Raw genomic sequence first — 14,381 nt, 5'->3', positions numbered from 1 at the left:
ACACACAATAGGAGAAACTTGTTTCTCAGCTACATAGAGATGGCATATGATTTTAATACTCATCTCTGTAGCTGTGTGGTTTTAAGGCTTACAATCAGTTTTAAGAGTACTGAGGTGGTTGGAGCTATAAACTAGGCTGTGAGAGTGGAGGCTACAGGGTAGCAGTGTTTACTGATGAGGAAAATGTTTCTAAACACAGTCTCCCAAGTTAGCTATTGCTTGCATTAGTGGGTCTTTTAAACCACACCTGGTAACAGATTCTGGGGGAGAACAGAGGAATGACTCTTTCTACAATAAGACACTTACCCAAGCAGAGATCTGAGAGAGAAGACAGAGCTTCATCTCACATATTTCTTCTTGCTCAAAAACAGCATGAATAACATTTTTATTGTACAAACTTGGAATTTACTTTTTAAATTATATTTGTAATTCTCTTAAAAGTCAATTAGTCTCGTTAGTTCTGTTGGCTCATTTGTTTTTTTCTTTTAGTATTTGAACACGATAACTGTTTAGTTTTGGGGAAGTCAAGAAAATATAGAGTAGAAAAAGCAATTAAAGCCTTCTGTTTTTTAGGTAACTGGAATGAGAAAATGAAAGATCGAATTAAACAGATGATGGACGTCTCTCGGGTATAATCCTTTTTATAGAGTCACATAAGTGCTTGTGAATTCTTACAGTGCCTCACTTTTAAGAATACTTCTCTCTTCTGCACTTTTTAGACACAAACTACAATATCAGTAGTTGAAGAGGATCTAAAACTCTTACAATTTAAGCTAAGAGCCTGGATATCCAAAAAATGTAATCTCCAAGGTAGGTTGCTTCTTGAAAAGAAACCACCACATATTGGAAAGATACAAAATATCATTGGAAAGACGAGGAATGGCTTTCTACTTTGTTCTTCTCACCCCTGTCGGCACTGCCTTCTCAAACACGTTCTGAAGTCCTTGTGCGTACACATAGAGCTCAACTGTTTTATCCTTTACAGTTGAAATAAAGCAATTAGAAAAGGACCGCAGTTCACTGCAGTCTGCCAGAGCTGGACTGGAGGATGAATGTAAAACCCTGAGGCAGAAAGTGGAGATTTTGAGTGAACCATACCAGCAGAACAAGATGGCTCTGCAAAAGTAAGATTTTCATTGTTAGCTCTTAACACAATTGTCATGACTAAATATGTATACTAATATAGATAATTTTATCTTAAAGATTATTTACACTTTTTTCCATCTGTGATTGATATGTGTTTTCTTTCCGTTTTGTTTCCCATAACTTGCATTTTTCTTTCTGTTCTGACCAGTTGTCAGCAATTGTTGCCTATAATTCATGTGAGGGGCGTGGTTTACTGGTAGCAGTGGTCGCTGCTGCACACGTGCTTCTTTTCTGAAGATGCACACCCTGTCTGTAGTGCACCACTTACTCCATTTGCCTTCCTTTGTGGTCAGTTATGTAATTCTGATTAGTCTTACATTTGTTTTACTAGCTCTTGATATAGTCTCTTCAAATTCCAGGTGATTCATATGACATGTTTTTTAGTAGAATAAGAACTTCAAAAGGAATATTTAGTTATTGAAAGTATAGGACTTAATATAATCGAGTTTTCAGACTAATCATGATGTAATTATGGTAAGGATGTTAGTAGTTTTGAATACAGAAATATCTGTTTGGTGTGTATACTTAGGTATTAATCTTTTGAAATATACACCTCAAATTTGGAGCTAAGTATCTCTCGAAAGATGTATTTTTGTAGTATATTTTGAGGTTTTTCTCCACAAAAATATTTGAATTCCTAAAAATAGCTTGTCTGTGGCATTGCTATTTGTGTTTACTCTTATACTTTACTCAGTCTGGGAGAAGGCCTGTATTGCTGAATAAAGCTAACTTCTTAAAAAAATGCTTGTACTGCCTGATGCCATTAAACACTGAAACCACACCATTAACTTTTTCTCAAATTCTTCGCTCATCAAGCAACCAGTTTAGATTTCCAAATTTTGTCTAGGCCAGCTCTAACAACCTGGCCCACTTGAGAGAAACATTCCTCTTTTCATTACCTTTTCTAAGAATAAGCATGTCTCTGCCCTAACAGTAGTGTGAATCATGTAAGTTGACAGTTTTTCTTCAGGACTCAGGCACTGTGGCACTATTTTATTCAGCTCCTCCAGCCTCCTTTCACTCACCATGTCTGCTTTGTATTCTACTGTCCTCTCCCAAAGCCACTGTGTTAGTTCAGGCACATGTCATCGTTTCTGCCAGTCCCCTAACTAATCACCTGTCTTCAGTCTCCCTTTCTTATGCAACTTCCTCCACACTCTGATTTTCTTGAAGTTGCAAGAGTGAACATTCTAAAATACAAGTCTGTCCATTTCATTATGTGCTTAAACTCTGTCAAGGATACCCCATTCTCTTCAGTATCCATGTTGGACTCCTCAGCACGTATAGAGGGTGCTCCCCTTACATGGTCCCAAGCTGCCTCTTCAGGTCCATTTCCTGTAGCTCCTTCTGATCCTTCCTGACCTGCAGCCACACAGAGTACAGTCCCTTCATACCACTCCACGCCTCCTTGTCATTATGTGTATGGTTTTCTCCATAGCAAAAATGTCCTCTAACACTATTTCCACCTGCCAATCTCCTGTTTACTCAAATGTTTATGCTCCTTAAAATCTTTTCTGGAGGGAGTTGTGGCATAAATAGTCATAGACACTGGGTGAGTACTCATTTTTTTCTTATAATATAACTGCTAAATATGTATTTGAGTTTAAATCTACATATTGGTATTTGCTTTCCGTTTGTTGGTTTGTACTGTGTTTTTTCTTCCTTTTGAATTGTTTGAACATTTTTAATTATTCTCTTCCCTTGTTTAAGCTTGGTAGTTAGTTACAGGTCATCTTGCTCATCTTGTAATGACATTTCGGTCAATGATGGACCACATGTTTGATGGTAGGCCCACAGATTATAGATGTGTAGTAGGCTATAGCATTTAGGTTTGTGTACGTACACAGTCTGGTGTTCACACAGTGATGAAATAAATCACTTAGCAGTGCATTTCTCAGAATGTATCCCTGTTAATTGACACATGACCATACCTTAAAACACCACAGAATTATATCCCAGAATTATCAAAAAGTGTGACATAAATTAATAAATTTGCCTCTTTCTGGGCTTTACCTACTTCCTGACTTAGGTGCTTTTGTGTTAATGTATTTTAATGTTCTGTATACCTCAAACTCCATAAGACTTTTTATTGGTGCTTTTATGGTGCTGTCCTGCCAATATTCATTCCATTTACACACATATTTATAGTCCCTGTAGATCTTTATTCACCTACATCTTTGGTCTTTCATTTGGGATCACTTTCATTCTACTGGAACATCCTTTAGTAACAGATTCCATGAGTTTACCTTTGTATCAGATGTCTTTATTTTCATTCCATTTTTAAAGGATCTTTCTGATGTCTGTAGAATTTTTGGCAGTTATTTAATTTCAGCACTTTAAAGATAACCAAGTGATTATTTTCTGGTTTTAAAATTTCCTTGAGGTATCTGTTATCATTCTTATTTCCCCTCTTTCAAATGTTTCACCCCTGTCCTAGCACCTTCAGTCATATTTCTTTTTGGTTTTCAGCAGTTTTATGGGGAGGTGCCTAAGTGTGGGGTTTTCGTTTTTCCCCTTTCTCTGTCTCTCTTTTGAATTTATGCTGCTTGGGTGATGAACACCTCTTGAATTTGGGGGTCTTTTTTTTTTTTTTTCCCGTATTACTTTTGCCTCATTTTGTCTTCTCCTGAGATACCAGTTAAACATGTTAGGCTTTTTAAAAATTATTTCCTCTATCTCCTACATTCTCAATTTGCTCCATTCTGGATGTTTTCTTTTGATCTGTCTTCCAATGTACTTAAATCTCACTTCAGTTATCAAATCTGCTGCTAAAGTCAGTCATTGAGTTCTTAATTTCAGTTACTATTTTTCATTTTATAATTTCTAATCCTCTGCTGAAATTCTTGATCTTGACTTTCACTTCCTTGAATATGTAAGCCACAATAATTTAAAAATCCGTGTAAAAATAATTCCATTATGTGAAGCCACTGAGTCCATTTCTCTTGTATTTTAGATTTTGATCACATTGTCTGTCTTGTCTTGTGGAGTGCCTGGTCAGTTTAGATTGAGTGACAACTATTGCATATGATAATGATAAAGGAAATTTGAGGCCTAGGATGTTGTGATCTTCCTACCGGAAATATTTGAGGTTATTTCTAGCAAGTGGTCGTCACTTAATCCAGTCAGCAATTAAGGTCATTCAAAAATGTCATAGTTCCTTCAAAGGACATTGTATTGACAGTTTAAGATTCCATGTATCCAGCACTTTCTAGTCTCAACTCAAAGCCCAGGGCTTTTCCTAGAGTTCCCCCATCACCAGCAGCCCAGAACTCCACCTCTTTTTTATCTGAACCAGACATCTGTTAAAAGCTATGTTCAGCCTCCTTATCTCTCTGCAGGCACTGTCTTCAATGAGTGGATGAACCTAGGGGAAAAGTGGCTTAAAATGCCAGTCTTACTTGTAATTCTGAGATTCCTTTTCCTACTGGATCTTGGCCATGGACATGTATCTTTCCTGCCTTATTAGCTCTCTGATGCCTTCAAGCACATTCTTTCTATTTTTGTCTAGATGTTCTAATTGTTCTCAGTATTCTCAGACTAACTCAACCACTATTGGAAGCAAAATTCTCTCTGGTCTTTCTTCAAGTCTCAGTTTTTTCACATTTCTTACTAAATCAGAGTTAGGGAGGAATTGTTCTGTTCTTATATATATCTTTAATACATTAAACTGTGAGCTCCTTTTTTTTAGTGCAGGGATAGTACTTCACCCATACTTTTATCTTAGCATCTTACAAGGTAACTGTTGTATTATAGCCACACGTAAAATATTTGCTGAAGTACTGAATATTTGCTGAATGAGCAGTTATAAGAAAATATGTAAACCTTTTTCTTTGGTGTTAGTAACCTTTTTTTACTATAGCTCTTCTAATTTTGCTTCTGATTCATAGAAAGTTAAGTTTCAATTTAAGTATCTTGAGTCAGAGCTATGTGTAAAGAAGCACAAGGGTTACTAGAAAATAGCATTTTTAAACCATTAAATGTTGCTCCCTTTACAATCTACGTTATAGTAGATTGACATCATGAACTTGAAGGTTATTAGGTTGAAACCAATTTCCAGTAGATAACACCCTGATTATGGGACAGTTTAGATTCTTTTTTAGTTCCATAAACATTGCCAATACTCAGATGGGCCTCTTTCCTTAATCATGATTCCATTGAAGTAGGTAGTAGGACTTCCACATCTGACCTGTGAAAATGTTCTACTGTTAATTGCAAAGTTAGATGACATGTTCCAAAGGCTCTTTGGCTGACTACCTTTATCATGTCTTGGTTTCAGAAACAGTTCATCTATAACAAAATAAGAAAAGTAACTAATGGTCTTTCCATGGTAGAAATAAGAGAAGTAATTGTCCCTTGCTTTACCCTAATAAGCTTAGCTAGGCTCAGTTGATTCGTCTGGCTCTCCACACTGAAGTAAGGTGAGCTTTCTTCATCTCCAGCACAAGAGATTGCCCACAGTGTTTTTACATCTGTTCGTTCATTAGTGAGCAGAGAATTATGAGTTAGAAAATGCAGGTGATTCTCAAACAGGCCATAGTTTGATTTTTTTACCTAAATGGCAGGTTTGAATTCCTTCCTATGACTTTGTATGTCTGTGTATTTTTGAGAGTAGGATGGGAAGTGACATTTGAATAGAGATTTCAGCTAGACTGCTGGGAAGAAAGAGAAACACTTTCACTTAACAACCCGTTTTATCTTAGGAAATTGAGTCAAGAAGAGTATGAGTGGCAAGAAAGAGAGCAGCAGCTGTCAACTGCAGATGAGAAGGCGGTTTTGGCTGCAGAGGAAGTAAAAACCTACAAGTGAGTTCAGCTTTTAAAGGTGGTGTCAATGGCTAACGAAACTAGTGTTAGCTTTTTTATATAACCATTTTTACATTGTGTAGAAGAAAATGTACAGAAGCATAAATATCAGAGGGCATGAATACCTTCAGTTCACACAAGAGAAAAACTAAATTTTATACCCAGTGCTGGCAAGACTGTAAGGGAACTTGGTTCATGCAAAGAGTTTGGGGGAGAGGGGAGTATGTATTGCAGTAATTCTTTAAGAGACCAATTTGTTATAGGATGTATCAAAAGCCATTAAAGTTACTGTGCCATTTGATAGATGCAGTAGTCATAACTCTCGGAAGTTTTCTGATAAAAGGGGGTAAAAAAGCTTTATCAAGGAAGATAGTAATAGGATTATTTGGGAACATATTGAAGAACATATAAGGAAACTATAATTTATCAACTCATAATCTCCATTGACTCAGAATTTCTAGTCATTAAATAATAAGGAAATTATGTAGCATTAGTTTTCATCATTGTTGTACTCTATTTATATAACCATGTAAATATGTTTTTATATGTATGGATGAAGTCTTTTAGGGTACAGTTGTTAAGAGTATAGGGTATGTGGCCAGATTGTTTAAATTTTTATCCAGTTGTGCTTTAACTGGTAAAAACAAGTATAATTCTTAGGCGGAGAATTGAAGAAATGGAGGAAGAATTGCAGGAAACACAGCGCTCATTTAGAAACCAGGTAATAATTATACTGCCCTACAGTTGCAGAATTCTTTGGGATCAAATACAGACTGTTATAATGGCTATTATAATGAATTCCAAAACATATTTTTTGGTGTGTTTTTTCAGATTGCTGCTCAGGAAAAAAAACTGCATGCTAACTGGGTAAGATTTTCTTTCTTTCCTTTACTTTGTGCGTAATCTACCACAACTGAATTTAAATATATTTTCTCCAACAGGTAAAATTTCATGCTGCAGAAAGGGCTATAGCTGAAGAGAAAAGGGAAGTCGCTGACCTAAGACACAAGTAAGTGATTTTGATATCTCTATTTTCAATGTAGTTTAGTTTTTTAAAGGTACTATGTGGTCTCTAATAAGGAATTGATTTCTATTTCATATTTAAGTCTATTCTTTCTCTATATTCAAGATTATTGGAAATAACTCAGAAGTTGGCACTGCGGAAAGGAGAGCCTGTGATTGTGAAACCAATGCCAGGAAGACCAAACACACAAAACCCTCCACGGAGAGGTGGGAAACATTTCGTAAAAAGCAGCAATCTGTTTTTTGGTGTAAAGCGTATATAAATTACTTTTTATTTTTGTGTGTAATAGTTATGATGCCCTAGAAATAATTCCAAGAACTTACCGAAAAAAAGAGAGGTCTTAAAGTGGTAACAAGACGTTGTCTTCTTCAGGTCCTCTGAGCCACAATGGCTTGTTTGGCCCATCCCCTGTGAGGGGTGGAGAATGCTCCCCTCCACTGGCAGCAGAGCCACCTGGGAGGCCTCTCTCCGCTACGCTCAACCGAAGAGATATGCCTAGAAGAGAATTTGGTGAGCATTCACATGTGACCTTGAAATAAACTGTTTCAAGAGTGCTCTTTCCCTCTTATTCAAGATTTCTAATGCAAATAACATTTTAGAATTTGGGTCTTTCCAGTAGACAGAAGCAAATTTCTTAATTTGTCTTGGTGGATAGTCTACTGCAAGATCTACTTTAGAACAGAAAGCATTTACTTATTATTTCTGTTGAGGTCCTTTTCTTGTTTTTTGTTTCTTTTAACTTTTTACTGAGAAGTATAACGCTTTATCTTTAAATGTGAGGTTCCTCTCCTGAATATTATAAAAGTAGCCTTAAAACTTTATAGTTTATGCAGCATATATACTTCTATATATCATCACTATAAGCTGAAATATTGTAAGTTTGTTTTAAAATTCCTAAATATGTCTATAATGCTAGGTAAGATATTGAAGTCAGATTATATAGTGAAAAAAATCAGCCTATAGATTTATATCAAGCTTAAATGAAGTACAGGACCAGTGCTACTAATGTGCAGCGTTTATTGCTGTTATTTCAATCCACAGCAGTTCTTATTTTAATTCTTTAAGCCCGTGGATAAATTACAAGTGATTTCCCTTAATTGTATTGGGAGACCTGTTTTTAATGCCGCTTTCTAGGTAGAGTTGAACCCAGGTCTGTCCACAATTGGTTTATTTCTCCTGAAAAAATACATTCAAGGGCTCAGTTATCTCTTTGTCAAGGGTCAGTGGACAGGCCTCTGTCTCATCCTCAGTGGTCTTCTGAGGTGTCTGGGAAACCCTCTGCCTCTGGTAAGGGACCTAAGTATGTTCAAAGAGTCTAAAGTCATGGTGGAAGGTGAGTGGAGGATTTTTTCACAGTGTACAATCAAAATAAGTCTAAATAAGTACTCTGGCCTTTGACAGACCCAGGATCTGGTGCAGCTGCCGTGCTGAACAGCAACTCAAGAAGCTGTTCCCCTTCTAAGGTGATGGACAAGGGCAAGGTAAATGCTGCAGCTGTTGTGAATTACAATTAGGTATTTCAGGAACATTCAGCTTTTCCTACAGCCTCTCTCTTTGCCTCATCCCCTCTTTGTGTGTTCTATTGTTTATTTTTTAAAAAGCAAACTGTTCCCCAAGAGCCTGAAGGCCCTTCAGTTCCCAGCATTACTTCTTTGGCTGAGCATGCAGGAGCAGTAAGTACGTAGAGGTCGAGGACTGGACTGGGATTGTACTTGGTGTATTTCTGGAAAGGATATGAGGAGTACTAATATACTTGGCTTTAAATTGCACTGCAGTACTGATCTCACTCTTGTCCTTGATTTGGGAATGTTGCTGAAATCTGACTAGTTGGTTGGTTGTTTTTTTCTCCTCTTGCCTGTTTTGGTTCAGAGCATCTGCTATAATTGTAATTAACTTTAAAAATGTGAAAAGTCATCATTTCAACTATATTGTGTGATTCAGTGTTGAACGCTCTTAGGCAAAGTAAATTCATTTTAAGTTGCAAAACCCATCATTATTATATCTTCATTTGGAAGAGTTCAATTTAAGAATTTCTCCACTTGTACGCTAGGGAAAGCCTACTTTGTTTTTCGGTTTTTTTTTTTTTTAAGATGACCGGTAAGGGGATCTTAACCCTTGAGTTGGTGTTGTCAGCACCACGCTCTCCAAGTGAGCTAACCGGCCATCCCTACATAGGGATCCGAACCCATGGCCTTGGTGTTATCAGCACCACACTCTCCCAAGTGAGCCACGGGCCGGCCCTGGCAAAGCCTACTTTGAATGATCTGAAATTACAGATTGATAACAGAAGAATGTTTGCTGCAAGTGAAATAGTAGTAAAAATCTGTAATTACCTGTTGATTCCGTTCCCAGCAATGGCCTTAAATTATGTTCACATAACTGTATTCTCTTGTTACTTCTGTACCTGTTATAGCTGGTAAGTCTTCTGATCATACCTCATAGTGCTTCTCTATGTTGAAATCAAAGTAAGTTTAAATATTTAGAGTTTCCAACCCAGTTTACCATAGGAAATGATTAGTCAGTATCTTATATAGTATTTCTAATGAATGAAGGTAAGTATTAGACCTGTGCCTGCCTAATTATATACATAACATTGTTTCTGTTGGGAGATACTTCCGAGTTCCAGGGCAGGACTCCAGAAACACATATCTCTTGAGAGATCTCTTTATCCAAGGGAAGCTTGGGTAAGACCCAAAAGCCCTTTGAGGTGGAAGACTGTAGAGAGAGTAGAGACCCCTTTGTTAGAGAGGCGAAGCAGAGGTGGAAAGAGCAAGGGCTTGGAGGCAAACCTGGTATTGAATTCCAGCTTGGCCTCTTCCATGCTGGGGGACCTTCAGCAAATTATCTAAAACTCTGTCCTCCCATAATGAAAATAAGATGGTCATACTTAGAGATTTAGAGATCTGAGACTTCAAGATATATGAAAGCCCTTCTGAAGGTACTCTGACTAGTAGCTATTAGGACGTGTGTAGAGAATGGATTTTTCATTCCTTTTTATTCTCTGCATTCTTAATATGGAAATAAAGAGCTATTGTGGTGAATGGAGGGAGCGCCTGCCTTAGAGGGACATCACAGTGTGTGTGGTGTGGCTTCTTCATTAATCAGGAGGCACCTCCATTGATAGCCTTTGACAGTCCTCTTGCTTTTCCCTTCCGTTCGCAGACACAAACAGTCATACGCTTACAGTGAGACCGTGCACTCCTGTGGCTTCCCTACAACCTCTCTAAGCTGTCAGTGAGAACAAGCGGGGGAGGGTAGGATTTTGTTGCACTGATCCCGTGCTTTGGACAGGTGTCTGACATCTGCTTCTTTGGGTTTTACCTTTTACTGGTGTTGGTGCTTTTGTCTGTCATACCGAAGTATTTTCAAAACTTGAATTGCTTCTATTCTGCAGGTTAATATGGCTCCTAAAGGCCCCCCGCCTCCTTTTCTGGGGGTGCCCCCCATGAGCTCCCTGGCTGGAGGCCCCATCCCACCACCCACTCGATATGGACCACCTCCTCAGCTCTGCGGGCCTTTCTGTCCTCGGCCATTTCCTCCACCATTCGGTACGATGATTTGAATAGTAGTAACTGACTTGTAAAGCATATTCATCTTTTCTCTCTGTTCCTCGCTAAAACAGTTGCTATTGCAGGGCTTTGCAATACAAGGATAAAGCTGACTGAGTACATTTCAATTTTGGCTCAAGTTCTTAGGACATATGGAGTGCTACACAGTCTCCCTGTACTGAGATGGCAGCAACTATCTCATCTAGACAAGGAAAGGAGCTAGTGATAGGCAGAAATATTACTTCTGCAGGTGTTTATTAAACACCCATGGCTATGTACCAGGCCCTGCAATGGATAGAAAGGTGGTTAAGACACATCCCTTAACTCAAGATGTCTGTAGGTCACAGACACATAGATTCTACAACATAAAGCTTGTGATCACCCATAACAGAAGCATAAGAAATGGGTCACAGAACACAAAAGAAAGAAAGGTTAAAGCCTCACTCCTCACTTGGGAATAGATGAGAAGGGGTTTTTAAAGAGAAGGTAGGATGTAATAGCTATCCAGTGAATGTTGCTGAATTTAGTTGGATGAAGCTAGAAGGTCTTCTCCAGCAGGGCAAGCAGCTTGATTTTGATGGCGTATGTTAGTTCTATGCTGAGCTATTGCATGAATTTTTACAGTAGTAGACAATGGAGTTTCCTTTATCAAAATTTCTTTGTTGCAGGGAAGCCCTATTTCATAATCTGTCACTTTGGTATGTTATTATGGTACATCCAAGTACAAATTGAGCTCTTATGAGAAAAACATGGCAAGATTGTATAGTGGAAAGAATGCAGGTGTGGAGCTAGGTAGAGCCATGTTTAAATCCTGCCTATGCTCCTTCGTGGCTGGCTGGCCAAAGGCATGTAACTTAAAATTGCTGAGCCTCAGTTTGCCTCATCTATAAAACTGGGATGCCACCACTTGACGTTCTAGGGTTGTGAGAAATTAGAGAATATATTAATGTACCTGGAATCATCTTAATTTAGATATGTTCCTAGGTATTTTTACATGACTGAATATTTGTTTTCCAGGTCCTGGTATGCGTCCACCACTAGACTTAAGAGAATATGCACCAGGCGTTCCACCTGGAAGATGGGACCTGCCTTTTGACCCTCGGGGATTTGTACCAGGACACACACCATTTAGACCTTTTGGCTCTCTTGGTCCGAGAGAGTACTTTATTCCTGGTAACCGATTACCACCCCCAACCCATGGCCCCCAGGATTACCCACCACCACGTTACTGCCTTCGGGCTTGAGAGAGGAGCCTTTACCTGCCTCTCAGAGCAGTAGCCAGGACTGTTCACGGGCATTAAAGCAGAGCCCGTAACTATAACCTCTGACAGTTGGTTGGGTAGAAAGTGGACTATACACTATTCGTTACAGTAAAGGACTTCATTGGCTTCAAAATCCAGAAGTTCACTTTAAGATGTTTGTTTTAGAACTACGCTGCCTTGGCAGTGTTCTTTTTTGAGCCAAACAATTGAAAAATATGGTTTTCCTCCCTAGATAAAAATCACCTCTTAAGCTAGAACATCCTTACAATTTTCAAATGTGCAATAAAGAATACCTGTGTTTTAGTTAATGTAGCATATGTATGTAATTGCTAAATGATTTAGAATGTCATGAAAAATATAAACATCTCCTGTGGAAATGCTTTAAGAACATGTATTTCCATTATCCTGTTTTTAGTATGCACCAAATAAATACATAGCAATGGTGTTTATAAGACTGTTATGCTAAAAATGTTTACTAAAAGATCACTAAACTTTATCTCCCCTCTTGCTGAAGTTCTCTGTAGTAATAGTTAATAAAAATTTGTTTTATTAATATTTCCCAAGTATCTGTTTCATTTGATTATCATGATATTTGTGACATCTGGGGAACATGTAAACTGAAACTCTTCAGAACTAAAGATGGTGACTTGGCAGCACACTCCCTGTTGCTTACTGCTAAGGATTCAACCTAAAAGTCACCTGTGAATTCCACAAGTGATTTTTTCCTTTTATTTCAAAGAAGTCAGTGGTCCCACTTACACAGCATTCACATGCTTTCTTCTCTTGTTGCCTATTTTGTTTTTTGGGGGTTTTTTGCAGCTGGCCGGTACAGGGATCCAAACCCTTGACCTTGGTGTTATAAGGCTGTGCTCTAACCGACTAAGCTAACCATGCCACCCTTCACTGCCTATTGAGAATGGTTTCTAAGCATGAGTTTACATTAGTAGCAAGAGTTGTTTCACCTGTTGTTCTTTTGCTTTTACCATTCTTTTTTTTTTTTTTTTTACTGATAAGGGGATCGTAACCCTTGGCTTGGTGGCTGTCTGCACCACGCTCAGCCAGTGAGCGCACCAGCCATCCCCATATAGGATCCGAACCTGCAGTCTCGGTGCTACCAGTTCCACACTCTCCTGAGTGAGCCACGGGGCCGGACCTGCTTTTAACATTCTTACTTAAGGGTCCGTAACAGAAAAATGGAAATAATGTGACCATAAAAGTAAGGAAATGCGTTTTTAAAAATGTACACAGTCTACTATCTTTCCCTTACCTTGCCAATGATTTTCAAGGAATATGACAAAAGAGATTACAGAATGGTACCATAAGAAAGAATGGTTTAGGACTATGAGGCTTATAACAGGCCTTAGTCAGCAACCATGGGCTGAACTCAGTTCTTTCCTTTGATAGATATTATTCCAAAATTAATATTTGAACTTTGGTATTTTATTTAAAAATCTGTAAATCTAAGAATCTGAAATTGCACTATTCTTAAAGTGTTATAGCCATTACTACTGTGTCTTTAAAAAACAATGCTTTTAAGAACTAACTCTTCAGACATTTTAAATACAGGAACTTTAATAGCACATTTTAAGAAGTTTAAGAGTTAGATTAAGTTAAAATTATAAAAGGCTGATACTTTTGTTTACTGCTAGACTTTATTATTCCATTCTCTGAAGTTCTGGGATGTAATGATATTATTGAAATCTAGAGCATGACTTGTCACTGTTGTAGTATTGAACATACCAAGAACACCCTGTGAAAAGGAGCAAAAGCGTCAATATGAAACCAAATTTTCTCTTTATACTCTGCTACTGAAGATAGTAGTTTAGAAAGATAAGGACCTGTGAAAGAAGACAACTCTTTCAAGTTCATAAGGAATATGTAAATTCTTCAGGAAAAGAGATTTTTAGTCTACATGTCCTCCCATTTAATATCAAGAATAGAAGAAATTAAATCTAAGAGGAAAACTCCATAGAATAATGTAGGTCATTTTTAACCATATAAAATAAGATTATCACAAACACAACTTTCAAGTATATCAATCTCTTCAAGACACAAAACAATGCTGAAGTTAATTCTAATGTTAAATAGCATTTAAATATAGATTATGCCAGCTGGGAAGATAATCAAGTAAGAAAGGTAAGTCTAATTTTTCACTCAAAATTGCAGTATTTTTTTCTCAAACCTTTTTTGGTGTTTAATCTAATCTATATTTCATATCATTGAAAAATCAGTAGGAGGCAGAAAGATTCCTAGGTAGCTTATCTGAGCAGTTCTGAACCAGTCTGTGATCGCCTCTCTGCATAACCACCTGACCGCTCCACTTCTGCAAAGCCCAAAGCAAGCTGCCAACATACAGCGGTGTAGGGAGCACCACCCTCAGTTAAATCAGACTTTTCCATCTCAGAAGTTACATCTGTTCCCAAAGTCATCTCCTGCTAACTGTGTGTCTGGATTTTGTTGCTAAAATTGTTGCATTTAATAAGCAGCAATATATCAGCCTGAAAGTATTTCTCCTATAGTTGTGGTTATTGTTCAATGGCTGACTTTTTTCATTGGAAAGTAGATTTAAATAATTTATGGAATGTGCAGTATTCTGTGT

At 37.7% G+C, this 14,381-nt stretch overlaps 1 pseudogene; it reads left to right on the top strand.

The window, feature by feature from the left end:
- Positions 1 to 12,300, top strand: part of LOC134378952 (transport and Golgi organization protein 1 homolog) — a 38,828-nt pseudogene extending 26,528 nt beyond the window's left edge.
- Positions 12,301 to 14,381: the final 2,081 nt, after the last annotated feature.

The sequence above is a fragment of the Cynocephalus volans genome, chromosome 5 (genome assembly GCF_027409185.1).
Source record: "Cynocephalus volans isolate mCynVol1 chromosome 5, mCynVol1.pri, whole genome shotgun sequence".
NCBI lineage: Eukaryota > Metazoa > Chordata > Mammalia > Dermoptera > Cynocephalidae > Cynocephalus > Cynocephalus volans.
The sequence above is the reverse complement of the archived record's forward strand: the minus strand, read 5'-3'. Positions and strand labels throughout refer to the sequence as shown.